The 15,632-nt window shown below is 38.0% G+C and overlaps 1 protein-coding gene across 1 annotated transcript in view; it reads right to left on the bottom strand.

Annotated features, from left to right (window-relative positions):
* The window catches only part of MRPL13 (mitochondrial ribosomal protein L13), a 39,165-nt gene that overhangs the window by 5,662 nt on the left and 17,871 nt on the right, over positions 1-15,632 (bottom strand). The window lies entirely within an intron of this gene.

Genomic DNA, 15,632 nt, shown 5'->3' with positions numbered 1-15,632 from the left:
CCACACAAGTTCATTTCTTTTTAGCCTGCACCACAACTCCCACATCAGAGAAGCTCCATCACTGACAGCAGCAATACTACTGTTGCACAGGCCATGTTATAAATCATATATTTAAAAATACTGCAGTCCTGTGACATTGCCAGTTCGTGATTCTGTGGAAAGCAGAAAATAACTTTGTATTTACTGTGGAAGCAAGTTACTCAGACTGTAAGAGAAAACAGAACCGAAGGGAGATTAACAAGACTAAACTGTTACGTTATTCATTTCAAGATGGAAGTGAGATAGTAAGTACATCTTCACTAAAAAATCCTTTAATATTAAATGTAATAATACCTCTTTAATATTATGTAATTAATTAATGTAATAATACATCTTTCTCTCAAAAAGATGTCAAGACTAGAAAACAAAAGTTCTCAGCTTCCAGATCTGCCTCTTTATAACTTACTCAATGTATCTACAGATTCTGAATAAAATATTACAAGGAAAATGGTGGGAAGCCAGTTCTGCCTGGCTCAGTGCTACAAACTATTTTCAGCATGCTAGTTAGCAAATACAGAGGGATCTCCAAGAAACGGATTTGTGAACTACTTGTGGCCTGTGAAGACTTTATGTGCAGCCTGCAGAACTACATGCTTAGCAGCGCAGAGAGAGGAACAGGAAAACTGGTTTGTAAAATTAAGGCAAGTTTGCTTCATATTCTAAAGATAAAGGCCCTGACCATCCTTATTACAAGGCTTTGTGAATTTGGATATTTTTTTTCATACCCGTTATGTGGATGTAATGAAAAACATGGGCTAACTGTTCACTATGTATAAAGGATAAAATGCCTGCTTGTGAACAAACCGTTAAAGGTTGGATATACAACTATCAGCAAAATATGCAAAATGCTGGTGGAATGAAAGATCAAATGGAACAGTTACTTAAACTCTCAGAAGTAACGTGCTCTACTTAAGGGATTCTGAAGACACCCTATACATCCAGGTTATTTTTAGCGATTAAAAAAATCAAGAGCCATTTGTGAAATCTCATCAAAACACAAAGCTGACTTATTCTTTCTCAAAATTAGAGCCATTCAGATATATCAACAAACTTGAAAGATTAGCTGGAGGGGCTAATACAGACGTGCAAAATGCTTCGGGTACCAGTCACCTACAAATGTTTTTGGGCTCCTGGTGGACACAGAGTTGAACATGAGCTAGCAATGTGCTCTTGCTGAAAAGAGGGCAAACGGTATCCTGGGCAGCAGTATCCAAATATTGCCAACACGTCAAGTGAGGTGATCCTTCCCCTCTGCTCAGCACTGGGGAGGGCACACCTGGAGTGCTGTGTCCAGTTCTGGGCTCCCCAGTACAAGAGAGACATGGGCATACTGGAAAGTCCAATGCAAGGCCACAAAGATGATTATGGGACTGCAGCACCTCATGTATGTGGACAGGCTGAAAGAGCTGGGACTGTTCAGCCTGGAGAAAAGAAGGCTCAGGGGCGATCTCATCAAACTCTAAAAATAGACGACGGGAGGGTGCAAGGAGGACAAAGCCAGGCTCTTTTCAGTGGAGCCCAGTGACACAACCAGAGGCAACAGGCACAAACTGAAACACAGAACATACTGTCTGAACATCAGGAAACACTTTACTATGAGGGTGACTGAGCACTGGAGCAGGTTGCCCAGAAAGTTTGTAGCGTCTCCGTCTTTGGAGATACTTAAAAGCTGTCTGTACATGGACCTAGGCAACTGGCTCTAACTGGCCCTGCTTGAGCTGAGGGGTTGGACCAGATGACCTCCAGAGGTCCTTTCCAACCAATTTGTCTGCTGTAATACAATGGTGCAGTCAGAACAGCTTCTCAGACAAAACTCTAATTGTGAAATCTCCAGAGACACTGAAGACAGAATTCACAATGGCAAGCTTTACCCTACGGAGATTGGTCTCTCCAAGTCACCTCTAAAGTCAGTGAAGAAAGGCAGAGCTTTCCCGAAGTACTTTAAGTAAAGATTAATTTTCTTTATTCCAAATGGAGCTTAATCTACCTGTGATAAATTAATACGGAGGTTTGGTGATCATACACGTTAGAGGAGTAACTTAAGCAGCTTCAGCCCCCTAACAACCCCTACCATCTCCAATGTACACCACTTTGTGCAGCTGCATAAAACAAGACAATCTTTAACCTAGGTCAGTTCCCTGAATCTTGTTATTCTGTTGCTACACAAGCAGAATGGAAAGTCAGGAAAAGTGATGGATGGTACTTAAAAACCTGCCTTTTTGCCAGAAGAGATGCTCATGAAGCTATGACCTCAGCTTCTGAGTATCTCAGATGGCAAACAGAAACTAACGGTACAAAAAGACCTACTTGCATAGTTGCATCTATGATAGGAGTCCCCTCTCCCCATAATATTCAATACTCTTTTTCAGTATGATGTAAAATGTGCTCTTCCTAGGCTATTTTTCCTGTCAAAGTGGACAGAACAGAGACCCTTTCCAAACGTTAAATGTGTCCAATTTTCAAATCCTGGAGTGAATATTTATTTCCATCAACCCTGAACAGACACTGCACAGTTCCATCTTTATTAAATCCTTGTCAGCACATTCCAACAAAGATGTTTCCCTTTGCCCAGTAATGTTTTGTTGGAGGTAAAAAAGCCTCAGAAAATATAAAATAAAATAAGGGTGGTGGGGGTGTATTACTCTGTGAACCAAATCTAAGTAACCACCAGCCTGCAAGATACTGAAATCAGTATCTTGATTTCAAACTTCAGCCACCTGAAGTTGGTGGCCAACTTCACCACCCTACATCTAGGCAAGCCAGAGAATGCCTTGGAATACATCTTTATAGCAGACATGAAAAATAGCACTATTTACCTCAAAGAAATAACAAAGTTTAGAGCTTTGAGTAATACATTAAATGTCTACTTTATATTTAAAGAAGCTATTTTACTACCTTTTACAGCATTTTGATTTTCAGACAATCCTTCAAAAAATATTTTCTCTTCATTTTTAATAACTCAGAATACTTCTTCAAAACTATGTATTTCAACCCAAATTATTGTTTCTTAGAACTTCTAAAGGCATTGGGATTAGCTATAAAAATTTAATTTATAATAGACACTGCTCTCGCTTCTTCTTCTAGAAGTTACACACCTGCCTAGTTTTCTCAGCCACATGCTGTTGATAAAATAGCATTTGATATAACATGACCTTATCTTCTTTCAAGCTCAAAACAACTGGATAGTCATCTCTCCACAAACAATCTCTACTCAGAACAGTTTTTACGTTGCACTGCACGTAAAATGCACTTTTACGAGGCATTTCAAAAGAAGTTATACAAAGTCAAATAGCATGGAGTTACTGCAGTCATTTGTGTGCTTGCGAGCATGTATTCATGACTGCCAACTAATGGTTTCAAAGCTGCCTCTCCTAAGGAGTAAGACTGCCAGTGCTGCAGAAGTGACCTGTCAATACCTGCTCTTGACTCAGCAATGCACACCTGGTTTAGAAGCTTTGAAGATCTCAAACTGCATTTTTCTCTTCACCTGCAGGCAATTATCTCAGCACTGGAGAACGTGACCCAGAGATCCCTGTACATTCTGCAATCTCACCAGCAATAACAATGAGTGTTTCAGAAAGGATTTAACCTTGCATCAGCACTGTAGAAGGTCAGTGCCTTAAGGCTAACTAATGCTGCACACTAATAAACTGACAAAGAGATGAAAGCAGTGGTACAAGAGCAAAAGTTGAAAAAGATTGGCTTAGAATTCTGTTAAGATTTCACTACGAGTGAGAAAAAACATTCCAGATACATCCTGTAGGAAAGGTACATCCATCTCTTCCATTCACAGTCTGTGCAACGCTATTACTTGAAAAATTTCATGTTTGGTAGGATACCCATTTGCATGGGTTATCCACCGAAAAAAAAAAAAAAAATAGTATCAGTCTTAACTCACAGTTATCAAAATGTTTTAAGTGTAACTCATGCCAGAGGATTTCAGGTCTGTGGCTGCTATGATAGATTTTTTTTCCACTGGCTTTTTCCCCCACCCCATTTCCTGCAGAACAGTAGAGAGTTCCCCAAACAGCTGAATGAGTCTTCAGGATGACCGTGTAGTTTTACAGCAGCTCTATGTGATTTTCCTACACAGATTTCAAGAATTCTACGTAACGATAGGGATAAAATCTCTCCAAACTTGGCTGAAAAACTAAATGCACAAAGAAATGTAGTTTAATTCATGTTAAAGTACTCCTAAACTACTCCCAAATTTGTTTCAGTAGTTAACCAATGATATCCACTGGTTCATACATGTGTCTTTTAGTAGAGTTTATAACCATACAGTTTGTAATAGATGACAGCCAGGAGAAGACCAATTAGTGAAAAGATTTTGTGGACTGATTACACCACTTAGAATCTAGCCCTCAGCCACTCTTCGATCCAATTACTCTGAGCTAGCGGGCACACTAGATCTGTATTACTGTAACGCTCTTTTTCATATTTATGGAAATCACAATCACAGGAATGTGGAATTATTGCTAACTGACGACAGCCGGCTGGTTACACATGATAATTCTATGGCTCATCTTTCATGTCCACTTATTAGTGACAATACGTGTTTTTTAACTTTTTCTTAAGAAAAAAGGTTCCAAATAATTTGGTTTTCTATAAAACCCTTGCACAGTACACATAGCATGAATTCTGAGGTCTATCTGGCATACTTTTTAAGGTTAATTTATGAATACAACTACAAATTTTTTTAGTATCTTAAGATTCATTTTTGTAGGCAAACTTAAAAAGACATCCACATAGAGCCAAACCTCACTGTAAACTCAGAAACAAGAGCAATATATATATATATTTCAGGTACACTTTGCAAGTTGTGCCAAAGTCAATAGCTGTTAGGTAAAGGGGATTTCTGAACACATTTCATCTGTTTCACTAATCACACTAGTAAATCAAAACCCAAGGATTAGACATGGCTATCAATCTCTGTAAAACCAAATTATGTTGTTACACTCAAATATCAACAGAGTTGGGGAGCTGGAGGTGGGGGGGGAGTTGAATTGTTCTTCTACTCAAGATGTACCTATTATCCCAGGGTAGCTCAGTGTTTCTGGTAAAATAATCAGTGAAACAGCTAGTGATATTTAAACTATCATTAAATTTCCAATAACCACCTTGGCCTATTCTAAACCATGAACTTCTTCCTCTGCTTGGGGGCAAAAGAACCTTTTCCGTATTGGTGGAGTTCTCATGCAGAGTATCATCTCAGCTAAAAAGTATTTCTACAAGTATAGCTTATTTCACTTGGAGAATAAACCACAGTAACAGAAGCTGCATTTAGTAACAAAACGGAGTAAATGGTGGCTTTACTGATACTGTGATGCCAGTAGCTTTATAGTGACTAACCCTGTTCTCTGCACACACAAAGCTTAAGATAAATATTTTGTGGTCTTCGACTGCACCTTGTGGGTTTTTTTTCCTACATAAAACTAGCACTTGCTTTAGTTTTTTAAAAGTGTCCATAGATCAAGTTACCTAACCCAATGCTAATATGCATTTAGGTACTCTTAGTGAAATTAAGAATGGCTTATTACAAATTAAAATAAACTGGTTACAACACTGGTTTCCCTAAAAACAAATTAAGCAGAACTGAACCAAGCTGTATAAAAATTACTGTCAATCCCAGATTTTGACCTGGATTATATGAATTCTGTCTGGAAAGTGATTTAAGTTAAATCAGTGCAATGTACACGTAAACTTCATCTCAGTAAGATGATGGTTTTTGCAAATTTTTAAGTGATATATTCTGCTAAAAACCATAGGATTGCATGAAGAACAGCACTGTACACTTGGCTTTGTCCAAAGAATTACGTTATTCTTAAAATAAATACAGAAGTGGGTAAAGGAATGGTGAAATGCTTTCCAGACTTACTGTCAGCACCAAAAGTGAAAAAAGCAAAAGGGCGATTAAAAAATAATCTAATTCTAATTTCATCTGGCTAAGTAGTTAAACAGTATCATATACAACCATTCTTCTATTGCTTGTCAAATTCCCATTAATTTAATTTCTCACATATGAGATCAACAGATTTTAGAGGAAGGAGAAAGTATCTTTGGAACTTTCTTCTTGAGAGCCTCTTCAGAGAGCTGAAGTAAAAGTGTCTAGTTACCCATTTATTAAATCTCTTACCTTCAACTCTAGTTTTAGATACAACGTAAGCCGCCTCCAGGTAAAGGGTACGAGAATCAGTAGCACTGGTGTGTTTCATGCATGCTAGAGAAAAGCCAGTAATTCATTTTAACAGGCTAAACAACCTAAACATGAATTTGTCAGGTTTTTAAGATGATTAAGCTACTGACCCTTCTCACTCAGTGTCCAGTTGCTGCCTGCAGTTAAAAGCTAATGTAGAGGAGAGCAATTGTCTTCTGAAGTATGTGTGGCTTTTTGTCCACAGGAATTTAGATCTAGCTCTGGTAGCCTGAAATGTGAGACTAAGTTACCTTCAAGTCCTTTTAAGTGAAATGCTACAGAAAATTCGAAGACATTTTTATGTCCTTATTATAAGAAAAAAATGTTACCAGTGATAGTTCCCAGATTTTAATGGGGGTTAATGATCTCCAGTTAGTTACTGGAATTCCTACTGAGAACCAAAAAAAGCCACAGAAAATGAACTTCCAGAGGGATTCCTCGAAGGGTACATTGGAACAGAACTGGGCTGTATTGGCAGGATAGCTTCTTCCTGGTTTATGCAGTTTGTTTTTAGGAAAAAGTAAGACCAGCTCCAGCCTTTCACAGAAGTTTGTATTGGCCACCTCTTCTCTCAACACTGATGCGTGCCAGCCCTGCTTTGTGAAAAAGATGAGCACTGAAGTTGGAGGGGCAGTACTTATTCCTATTACAGAAACATGCCATAGCCCAAGATAAGAACCAAACACTACCATGTGAGGCATGACAAGAACACAATTCAAAACCCAAAAAGCTGCAGACACGCTGTTCAACAAAGCAAGAACTAAGAAGAAGTCTGGAGGAATATGTTTATTTCACTGCAGAATTTTTAAAGGCTCCTGAATAAACTCAAGATGGTCCTTACAAAAATAGCTCAAGACCTCACCATCTTTGGAAGAGATGTTTATGGTTTTCTTTCTGAGTTTCTCTATACAGCTGGAGTAACCACTCTCACAATTTTTCATTTGTTATACCATGTAATTCACTGTCGAAGAAAAAGCATTTTATAAACTAGGTATTAAACTGTAAGTTATAATCTGTAACACGGCACATTACTGGAAATACTCCAAATATCATTTTTGTCTCTAATATAATGTGAGGTGTCTTTTGGTGTTGGCTCTGTGTAACGTTACCTGAAGAAAAATTAACAGGCAAAAAATTTCATTACAAAACCTGCCAGCAACTTGCATTTATAAAAATGTTGTGTATAACCACATATCCAGGTATCTCTGGCTTCTTCAGCTCTGTTACTACTAGATCCCAGAAATTATTTGGGAACTTACCCTAGAAATTGCAGAATTGTGCAAGACAACTACTGTTGCAGTTATGTTGTAAGACAATGAACAGTAAGGGCAACTGTGGCCCAGAGGATCTCTTAGTCCAAAAGATTTTCTCTTTACCAATGCCTACAAATTTGTTTGCTTAGGAACACCAGCAGTAGGCTTCAGGCTACCTGAGATTGGCAAGGCTGGCTCTAAGGGAGGAACTGGAAGTGGAAGTTATCATTAGCACAAGATATAAAGACAATTATCAGAGCCACCTGCAGGTGTCCAACATGCTTGTGTTTCATCACCTACAAACTTTCCTTTCCAAGAACACTGTGATTCTCTGCTTTTAAAGCCACGGAGCTTTGCTGATGAACTACCAAGAATCTGTGTGCCATGCCACAGGGCTGACACGCAGTGTCAATAGCGGGACCCTGCCCAGCCCACGCTGCTCAGTTGGAACAAAATCATGGCTTCAGACCAGGTTCTGCAACCCCCTGCCTCAAAGCAGGATGTACAGATGGAGGCCAGAAGTCAGGCAAGTTACTCAGAAAAATAAACATTAAAAAGGTGGTTGGTTTTCTTAAACCAAATTTCAGGGTTTACAATACATCAAGTATTAAAAATGTCAAAAGTGTTCAAGGTCTTTTTTTCCCCCCTGAAAGACAAGTGAGAGGCTGTCTGGCCCAAGGAGAGTTCCTATTAAGGCTGGCAGTGGAACAGGCACTCAGTATGCACACCAGCCCCAGCCCCAGTGCACTCCTGGAAATCAGACAGCTCTGCTTTCTTAAGGGAAACTCTCAGGAATGCATCCATCTAACTGGAACAACACAGAGCTGCTGTTCCATATATTTGGTAGCATTCTTATTTGAATACTTCTTCAAAAACAATTTCCTGCCTTTAAAACTGTCTAAAAACATGTATATATAAATATATATATACCCAGACAGTTAAACAACTTTAAAATGGTATATAAGAGGAAAATTTACACATGAATCTGACCTATCCTTGCTTTTATGGAACAGAACTGTTTGCTTAGTTATATGTGACTGATGAATTCTGTGATGATTTCTGTTTAAAACTCATTTAAAAGACATATAATCTGAAACTTCAAACACACTGGAAATAATGGTTTCATTCATGGTAAAAAGCTACAAAATCAAACTCTGTCAAAAGAACTAGTTTTTGATCTTTCTCCCCTCCAATTGTGCCTGGAAAAGACATAATTTAACTTTCCTGTATCTACATGGTTTTCTACCACACTTATTTATACAGACCTCTCCATCAAGGATTTAAGAGAGAAGGTCTGCACAATTTGGGAAATCAATTGGATAAAGAGAAAGAATGCTCAAAGAAATTCTCTCACTGGAATTATTCTGACATTTAATTCCCTGCTTTCATGGAGCAGGATCCCACTTGATGTCCCATTATGAAGTCTGCTGTGATGGCAGGAGGGATGATAGGAAAGTTCTCCACTCACCACAAAAACAAATGATTTGCTAGGTTTCCACATCAGATCTGTGCTTTCCTTAAAAAACATTTCACTGTTTTAGCATACCACTTGGATATCGTATATTTGTCTATGGTGCATCAGTCTCCAACTACCAGCAAAACACCCTTTAAAAAAACATCTATAGAAAGACATTTCGATACAAAATATAGGTAAACAGTGCAGTGAGATCATTAGCAGCATTAAGCATGTTCTCTTCACTTTCAAATGAAAACTATTTACATTATTACTTCAGATTAAAGATAAAAATGCTATTTTCCTCCTAATATTAGTAACTTCTATAAATTCAGTAATTTATATTCATTCCCTATTATCTGTCTTATGGCTATTTTATATCCAGTGAGGTACTTTTCTTGGGTGTAAGTATTAATGTATAACCCTGAAGATTAATTTTCTTGTCATAATTGTGTTTACCTGCATTTTATAGTCTTACATATCTTTGATCAAGCTATGTTTTCCATTTGATCTTTTCCATTAAAGGCTACAGCTGTTTTTAAAGGGCTTATATAGATTTTTATTTTATTTTATTTTAATCTTTTTTTGAAAGATGTGCCACAAAGAGTATCTTCCTCTGACTTTTTTAAAATCACTCTCACAGGAATTTAATTCCCATTTGAACCTCTACCCTTGTTGAACAGAGTGGTCACCAGGCTCAGAACTTCATGGAAGATAAATTATAATTAAAAACAGAAGTTACATAAAGTGGGAAGACTTCTTAAAATCACGTGAAGGAAAATAAATTGAGTTTATAGTTTTTCTGCATCCTACATCTTCTGGTTTATTGTAGGGACTACTCTTACTGCTCAGAAGCTATCCATGGGTTCTGCAGAAGCTCATAGACCAAAGTACACAACAATAAATACACAGGCCTTTTCTATCCCAAATGCAGAATGCAGGATACAGAGGACAAAAAAAGGCTACTTATTTTAGCACTGCGTTCTCCCACCCAGACTTCTAAGACCCTAGTGCAGAGTAACAAACAATAGCCCAAGGAAAAGCCAAACAGGACTAACACTACTATAAACTTATGCATTAGAGTTTTTAAACATGTTTTATTAAAATATTAATCTATTTTACTATCTATGTTTGTTTACTTTCAACATATACGAAGAACCATGGTACAATTTGCATTGGAAGACACCACACTCAAAGTCAGACTGACTGCAGCATTACATCAGGTTGCTCAGGAACTCATGGAGTCAAGTTCTGAGCATCTCCAAGGCTGGAGATTTCACAACCTGTCTGAGCAGCCTGTCAGCTGGAAAAGAATAACATGATGAGGAACCGAAACGGAAAGTCAGTTTTTGCATTCCGAGATATGCATGTGTTCCTGCAATATTTGGATTTCCAAAAAACCAACTCATGCTCCCTTTACATTTCCTCTTCTGAAACCATTTTGATGTCAGGTAGTTGTTTTTTTTCAGTACATCTCAAATCATAAAGAATATTAGACTTATACAATGATATTTTAAACTAACTTCTCTTGGTTTGCTGAACAAAGCTGCCAGTATTTTGTCCCCTTTTCTGACTCATTTTTTAAAGAATGTTTTGCTATACACCTCTAAAAAGCTGACATCATTAAAGAATATAGTAATACTTAGAAGTTTTGTTGCTTCTACAGCCTTTCAAAGGAATAATGCAAACTACTTTTTCCATGGGCTCACACATACTGAAAAAGTTCAGAACACAGAGTCCATTACAGCTGGATATTCATACAGCCTTTCTTCTAGTGCCTTTGGTGCAAAGCTGTCTATTCTCAGACACTCCAGCTGGCACTTTAATCAGAACAGTGACTGCTACAACTCACTGTTGCAAGTCCTCTTTCTTTTACAGACTTCTGTATTTTACTTATCACGTCAGAAAGTTAGTTTACTAAATTTGCTCAATCTTGTATCTTCTATTTCGCAACTAAGCTTTTCCCCCCATAGCACTCAGTGCTAGAAAACGACAATAATAAATTTATTCCCTCAGTCAGGAAAAGCATTATTATTTTTCCCATTACTTCAAATTGGAAACTCTTCCCAACATTAAAACTGCCAGAGAAGTGTGCTGAAGGTTAAATTAAAACTTTCTATCTGACACTAATAACTGACATTCACAATAGTCTGGTTACAGGCCAGGACAAGAAACTGAAATTACAACAGCAACTACTGCAATAAGCCCTGCAGCTAGCGGAGAGATGGAAGATAACCACCTTCCATCTGTCTGCTAGGACTTACCAGATCCTGAGAGCAGAAAAGAAGGTAGGGCTGAAGCCCCACACAACAAAGGTATGGTAGCAGTGTCAGGTATATTTTCCTGCCTTTAAAAGTGTCTCTAGCTAGAGTAGCTGACTGAAGGGGAAACTTCTGGCCCAGTCTACCCACTCATAGCATTAAAGTTTATCAAACTTCCCTTTTTTTTCCTTACCCCACCCAGAGCCCGCTAATTACAGTCCTCTCTAGCATTCTGTCACACCTGTTTCAGACCCTCTATTCCAATCCCCTGGTGGTTCGCACCAGAATACCCGCTTGAGTTACCCACCCCTCCCATAGGAGAAGCACTATGATCCTCACAATTGAAAGTCTCGAAATCTGCTGCAGTTGCAGGGCCTCTATGGCAGCAGCACTCCCCAGCCTCTGTAACTGGAATGGAATAAAAAGGCTACATACTGATAGCACCTACCAAAAATTGATCTGGATGAGACTGCAAAGGAGAGAAATACAGAGGGAATGGGTATTTTCTCTGAATTCCTCTCAAGGGAATGGTTCCAAGAAATAAAGGAAGGGAAATTCTAGCTTCAAATTTACCTTCAAAACACTGTTCCTCCCTGCAGATTTTCCCCAAGGATCAACACACTCAAGTAGTCTCCTCAATGCTAACATGAAGCTATTAGGAAACTTAGTTTAACAGCAATGACTAAATTAGATGACATCAAGTTTACTTGTTCTCTGCCCATACACCTACATGCCAAGTAAGGTGGCTGAGCGCTGAGGAGATGAGCTCTGGCAGCATAATACCATGTCCTTTGATAAAAGGGACACTCTTGATTAGTTATCTAAAGCTAAGTACCAGTTTCCAATTCAGTGCTAAATTATCATGTAAGAAACTCTATTAGTATTAGTACTAAAGGCAGTTATACAAGAGTATAATATACCGTATGGCATGAGAGACTTATCAGCTTTACTCTTATGTACTGTAGAATTCTGGTCTTTGGTGCAGAGTCTGAATTTCTTCAGGGCTAATCCAATGAAATCTCATTGGAACCAGGAAACATCAGCATTTTTATCTCCATCCAGTAATGAGGATAAAAACAAACACAGCAATTTTTATAACTGATATAGGTCAGACATAGTCAAAATCAATCTACTTATTTGCACCCTAAAGAGGGCTTAAATCATTACTGGACTTTGTTCCCTTTCAACAGGGCCTGTAACACTGAGGTGTCTCAGATGACAAAGACTTTGTTTTAGATTCATCTAGGATCAGGATCCTAAGTACAACTGACTTTTTAGTAAGCTTTTGAAAGTGTTACCCACATTCATGAGAACATGAAACGTGACAAAGCCCAAGTAATCTTCAAAATGTTCTTTTCATTCTGTCAATGCCCTTCCCCTATTTTAGAACAAAGACTTAAGTCAAGACACATTAAGCAAGCCCTATGGCAAAGAAGTGTCTAGATACAGATATATAAACAAACATGCTTTTTTTTGTGTGCAGAACACACTTTTAGGTGTCCTCCATACAACATTTGCACAATATTTAAATTTCTCCTACCAAAAAACGCATTAAATTCTACATAATGAAAATGAGCAGAAGAGCACAAGTTGGTACCAATCATCTGGAAGACTCCAGAGCATACTCTACTCTACCTGCTTAATTCCTGCAGCTGTTTTCCTGTGGCACTTAAAGGAAGCCCAACATTAGGAATTCAATAGATTTTAAATATTACCATAAGACAAGCTGTTTAGCAACTGCTCGTTTATTTACTATACACATATAAGATCTGCCCTTCTAGGTCACATCAAAGTTTCATCATCTCAGTGGCAGATGGAGAGAGAAAAAGTTAAAGAAACAAGATAAATATAGAGCATTGTTTAAAACTTCCAGAGCCACGAGTCACAACCGGAGAACCATATTTAATAGCCAATGGTGACCACACACTTCCCTTTTCTGAATCCACTTAAAACTCTTACTCAGAATCTACACATTAACTGCAATACAGGGATAACATCCAAAAAGACAAAAGCAAAATAGGGTGCATCTTTAGTAGTTATGCGATACAGTCAACCCTCATGACATCACATGCTTTACCAAGTTCAATTACTAAAAGCAGAGGAAAAATATTCCACATATAAAGTCTCATTGTGCAAAATCAGTGCAACTCTGTATGACTACTATGTGTGTGGATGTGCAAGCACAAATACACATAATACATAAATACAGAGTTCTATGCAGGCAAAAAGCTGCAGTTAAGACTAGATAAATGTCACAGGCTAACTTTCTCCTGTTATTACTAGGATTTGCAAGCAAAAGCCCACAACATTAAGAAGTTTCACTAAAAAAATTATTTGGTTTCTGTTAAACACATGACAGAACAATGGAACATTACTCAGTTTTCCCTTCGAAGGAATATAAATCCTATAAATATATGTGAAATGGATACAGACGTTTGTTCTATTCCTGGGATTTCTTAATTGTATTGGTCTGGCTTAAGCAGTGAGAGCTGCTGGTCCATAAAAGGAATTATGAACGCACTCTGCTTTTGAATTGCAAGAAAGTCCTACTCAAGTGTTGCTCATTTACATTATCTTATTACCAGTTTTCTTCTGGAAAAGATACATCTCTTGTCCACATCTCTCTGCTGCCTATGAAGGGTAAATGCCCTTATCTGCCTATGCCTTTTAATGAAGCAAAAATACATGCTGAAATTCAAAATGTTTAATTTCCTTTAAGTAAAAATAAAAACCCTTTAACATTAATTTTAGCAAGCAAAAAGCATCAGGCCCCTTTTAAAGTACCAACAGTTTTGGCCATGCACTAAAAAAAATTTGCTATCTTTTTTTACTGACAGACCATTCAAGAATACTCTTCTTATGTGAGCTTCCCCTTCTCTTCATTAATTTAAATTCAACTTTGTTCCTCCAGATTAACTACTTTGCTACATAAAACGTCTCCTCTCTTTGTATTCAAAGGCTTCCTTTGTTTGAAGGAATATTACTGGTTTTGCTAGTGTACAATGATTTTTTTCCTACTGTACAAGGCTTTTTACTATCTAGTTACTACCACCTACAAATCTAAACCATGTAGATGATGCACATCATTCTCTAATAGTCTTCTGCAGTCAGCTGAACATGAAAATCTACCTTGAAGCTACTGAATGCTCCTGCAAAAACAGGAAGTATTCAGTTCTGGCACTTTGAAGTCCTACTGATTTGAACATGACTTAGTGAAACACAGGAGGAACCGTCTGAACATCAGGAAACGCTTATTTTACTGTGAGGGTGACAGCACTGGAACGGGTTGCCCAGAAAGGTTGTGGAGTTTCCACCCTTGGAGATACTAACAAACAGTCTAGACAGGGTCCTGGGCAACCAGCTGTAGATGGCCTTGCTTGAGTAGTAGCGGTTGGACCAGATGACCTCCAGGGTCCCTTCCAACCTTGAGCATTCTGCAATCATTCAGCTACAAGACACCTGAGAGATCGTATCTTAAGGAGACTCATGAGAAATAAGCTGCTACTACCATGTCTGGTGACCTCTGTCCACGTACTGCCGACATCTAGTTCGGCAGAACTACTCAGTAGTATAACATTCCATTTGAGTCTCATACTAAGGCTATTTTTTAGGATTAGCGTAGGAGTAAGTACACAGGAACATTTTTTCTACAGGACAAAGAGAAACATAACCTTTTAAAAACTAATCAAAAATACAAATACCAGTAATCCAGCTGGAGTTAGGCCATCAAGTTGGTCTTGGTGTTAGCTTATTTATACCTTTACCCGTCTCCCTGCTTGTTACATTTCTTTTTAAATTTCATTAGAATAATCTGGAAAGGGGACATCTTTCAAAATAAATTTCTCTGTTGACTACTATAATGGAATCTTGAGCCTAAATATGACTCTCAAAATGAACACAAGAAAAATCATACTGGTACTAATAAAAAAATGCTGACTGTAACGCATTATTTTCACTAGCAGGTTGAATCAGTGCTGCATGTGCTGGTATAAAGCAAACCACGAATACTCACTTGTGGCCACACAATTACTGTGGAACTGGTTGCATGGAAAAGAAACTATTTATCAAAATAAAGATGTGGTATGTTCCCTGTCAAAGATCCATTCTCCAAGGTCTAACTTAGCAGAATTCTTTCCCTTTCTCTGGAGAAAATCTGAAGGGTTGCCTCCTGCAATGATTCATTCCCTCACAGAGCCACATGATGTTTCCTTTGGCTATGGCTTACAGTTACGTATTGTACAGCACATACAACTCAAATAGGGTAATGAAGCATTTTGCTCACCTTTTACTCAACTCATTTTGATGAAGTAGAGTTGAAAACATGATTTTAAGTAAAGCTTTTCTCATTAAAATAAAAGCCAGAAATAAAAAATAAACCACCTTAGCAACCACTCCTAATATGAACATTCTTTGCTTTAATGACCTCCTGT

The sequence above is a fragment of the Falco peregrinus genome, chromosome 3 (assembly GCF_023634155.1).
Source record: "Falco peregrinus isolate bFalPer1 chromosome 3, bFalPer1.pri, whole genome shotgun sequence".
NCBI lineage: Eukaryota > Metazoa > Chordata > Aves > Falconiformes > Falconidae > Falco > Falco peregrinus.
The sequence above is the reverse complement of the archived record's forward strand: the minus strand, read 5'-3'. Positions and strand labels throughout refer to the sequence as shown.